Raw genomic sequence first — 4,101 nt, forward strand, 5'->3', positions numbered from 1 at the left:
AAACTTAAATAAACACAAATTGATCTTATCAATGTTGTAGTCGACATATTATTATACAGACGGTACTCATCTGAGATGTTGAGTGCCATTAACTTGAAAATGTAAATCCCTCCCTTGAAAAGACAATTGTACATTTCTGAAATGTCGGAAAAATAAAATGTTGGCTGGAGAAAGTGTCAGTAAGTATCAGTAAGTATCAGTGAGTCAGATCACAGATATCATACAGTGCCTTCAGAAAGTATTCACACACCTTGAGTTTTTCACACTGTCGGTGTGTTACAGCCTGAATTTAAAATGGATTAAATTGAGATTTTGTGTCACTGGCTTCACACAATACCCCATAATGTCAAATAAGAATTATGTTTTTAGATTCTTTTTTTTTTTACAAAAGTGCCAATCTAAGTAAGTTCTCAGTTTTGCCCTATGACCCCCATAAGTCTCACAGGACAAGGCTGAAGTGGATGTATTTGGATGTATTGTGGATGTATTTTAAGGCCTACCTTCAAACTCAGTACCTCTTTGAATGACATCATGGGGAAATCAAAAGAAATCAGCCAAGATCTTGGAAGAATTATTGTAGACCTCCACAAGTCTGGTTCATCTTTGGGAGCAATTTCCAACGCCTGAAGGTACCACGTTCATCTGTACAAACAATAGTACGCAAGTATAAACACCATGGGACCACGCAGCTGTCATCCCACTCAGGAAGGAGATGCGTTCTGTCTCCTAGAGAGGAACATACTTTGGTGCGAAAAGTGCATATCAATCCCAAAACAACAGCAAAGGACCTTGTGAAGATGCTGGAGGAAACAGGTACAACCGTATCTATATGCACAGTAAAAGGAGTCCATAACCTGAAAGGCCGCTCAGCAAGAAAGAAGCCACTTCTCCTTAAACCTTCAATTTAAAAAAAGCCAGACTACGATTTGCAACTGCACATAGGGACAAAGATCGTATTTTGGGAGAAATTTCCTCTGGTCTGATGAAACAAAAATAGAACCGTCTAACCATAATGACCATCGTTATGTTTTGAGGGGAAAGGGGGAGGCTTGCAAACCGAAGAACACCATCCCAACCGTGAAGCACGGGGTGGCAGCATCATGTTGTGAGGGTGCTTTGCTGCAGGAGGGACTGGTGCACTTCACAAAATAGATGGTATCATGAGGAGGAAAATTATGTGGATATATTGAAGCAACATCTTGACATCAGTCAGGAAGTTAAAGCTTGGTCGCAAATGGGTCTTCCAAATGGACAATGACCCCAGTCATACTTCCAAAGTTTTGGCAAAATGGCCTAAGGACATTGGTATTGGAGTGGCCATCACAAAGCCCTGACCTCAATCCCATAGAAAATGTGTGGGCAGAACTGAAAGAGCCTGTGCAAGCAAGGAGGCCTACAAACCTGACTCGGTTACACCAGCTCTGTCAGGAGGAATGGGCCAAAAATCACCCAACTTATTGTGGGAAGTTTGTGGAAGGCTACCCGAAACGTTTGACCCAAGTTAAGCAATTTCAAGGCAACGCTACCAAATACTAATTGAGTGTATGTGAACGTCTGACCCATTGTTTTTTGTTGTTATTTCGTTTAGTTTATTAATTCGACCATTTAAAAAAAAAAAACAGCAAACTTAAAAGCCATACATGCACATTAATAAAATCATAGAGGATAACATACAATAAAGTCTGGGACTTATTTCCAATGTGGTCCTCTTTAGACAAGATGGCTTGACAGGATCAAACACAGTATGGCAGTGAAATAATCAAACAAAAACAGAGAAGAAGAACATCTATCTCATCATTCCAGTTACATCATAGGGGTTATTCATATGGGCACACAAGACATAAAACATATTTTTACTTCATTGTTAAAGCTGCCCAGAGAGGACATTGTTTTTATAGACAGAGGCAACTCATTCCATTCTGAGGCTCCAGTATACAAGAAAGTTCCTTTCCCAGCATTACTCTTGAACCTGTATAAGCACACATTTACACAAATTTCACACATTTCAGCAAATAAAAGCATGTTTTAAATAAACAGCGGGTCTCAATGAATCGTTTACAAGTGAACATCAGAGAGTACCTGTAAAGACCGCAAAATAAGATAAAAGAGAGCAACATCATTGCAATGAATTAGACAGCAGTGTGGTTTGACATGGTCGCCTCTAATCTGTGATGGATTTGTTATTATGTTTTTATACTGGTCATACTGGTCACAACAAACAGTGTGCCATTGACTATAATGCAATATGCACATTTCTAAAGCATATTATAAACCGGGTGGTTCGAGACCTGAATGCTGATTGGCTGAAAGATGTGGTATATCAGACGGGTACAACAAAACATTTTTAATGCTCTAATTACTTTGGGAATCAGTTTATCATAGCAATAAGGCACCTTGGGGGGGGTTGTGGAATATGGCCAATATACCACAGCTAAGGGCTGTATCCAGGCACTCCACGTTGTGTCGTGCGTAAAAGCATCCCTTAGCTGTGGTATATTGGCCATATACCACACCCCCCATGCCTTATTGCTTAATTAGAAACAATGTTTTCTAACGTGCGTTAGACATATTTTCATAATGCATTGTAGTCAATTGCAAGTGATCACTCAGCAAAATGTGTCTACCAATTTGTTCTGTCATGAAACAAGATGAAATGAAACAAAAATACAAAAAACAGTTTGGGGTATCAACTACAATCACAGAAAGAGTAAAAATAAGTCTACATATAAAAGCTGGTGAACTTCCCCTTTAATGTTGATGATGTTTTATTGTGACTACAAGTCATTCATTGAAAGTGTCTTAACATACTGTATCTTCTGCTGGGATGGAAATACTCATGTCTCTCAGAGAAATATGTTAAGCAAGTGCTGGAGGTCAAGCAGACAGGTCTGGACGTTATTAATTATAAAATACCCCTCACTGAAGCCCACAAGACTACTAATGAACCCCAAACGAATGAATGAATAATGAACAGTTGACATTGTAGTTGACAGAGTGTACTGATGTGTACAGTTTATATAGTGTACAGATGAATCGTTGCTTGCTCATGAACTGCACTTTTCTTTTTGCTGTAGATATTGTCTGTACTGTATACTGTATGTCCTAGTCTTTGTTCAGTTTTGTGTTTTGATGTATGCACCAACATTTTCCCACGGGGATAGTAAATAAAGTGTCTTAAATAGGTCTACATCAATGGAAACATGTTCACATTCTGTAGTCTGTGCGTTGCCCCAGGTGATTTTAAAAAAAAACTGAAAACAACACAACTTCAAAAGAATTTCAGTAGGTCTTGTCTAAAACTGTTCTTTCTGGTCCGGCTCCATTGTTTAAGTGAAAGATGGCCAATTTATGGCACTTATGGCAGCTGGGCAAGATGAGCCTGTTCTGTGGTTTCCCCATAAGGCAGGAGATTTTTAAAAACCAAATTCCATTAGTCTGATATTGGTGCTACAGTGGGGCTTTATTTTGACCTGCTATACTAGAAGCTTAACGTTTGGTCAGCGCGAGCAGAATGCTAGCCACTATGTCCTATTGTTCTCAGGCGTGAGCCATTTGTTAAAATCTTGGGAGTAGAACCAGAAATAAATGTTACGCTGGAGCAACGCAAGAAAAAATAATAGTGGTGTTTCACACTCTGCAAAACTTAAGCATCTGATGTAGTACATTTAACATTTACATTTAAGTCATTTAGCAGACGCTCTTATCCAGAGCGACTTACAAATTGGTGCATTCACCTTATGACATCCAGTGGAACAGTCACTTTACAATAGTGCATCTAAATCTTAAAGGGGGGGGTGAGAGGGATTACTTAACCTATCCTAGGTATTCCTTAAAGAGGTGGGGTTGCAGGTGTCTCCGGAAGGTGGTGATTGACTCCGCTGTCCTGGCGTCGTGAGGGAGTTTGTTCCACCATTGGGGGGCCAGAGCAGCGAACAGTTTTGACTGGGCTGAGCGGGAGCTGTACTTCCTCAGTGTAAGGGAATACCCCCCTGTATTGGACAAAAATGAATGGCAAGTCATTGGCATCGGACAAACCATATACACATTGGCCAATACCACCCAATTCGGCGTTGATTCATGCAAAGTGTATTGCAAATGCCA

Source organism: Oncorhynchus gorbuscha, linkage group LG17 (assembly GCF_021184085.1).
Source record: "Oncorhynchus gorbuscha isolate QuinsamMale2020 ecotype Even-year linkage group LG17, OgorEven_v1.0, whole genome shotgun sequence".
NCBI classification, from domain to species: Eukaryota; Metazoa; Chordata; class Actinopteri; order Salmoniformes; family Salmonidae; genus Oncorhynchus; species Oncorhynchus gorbuscha.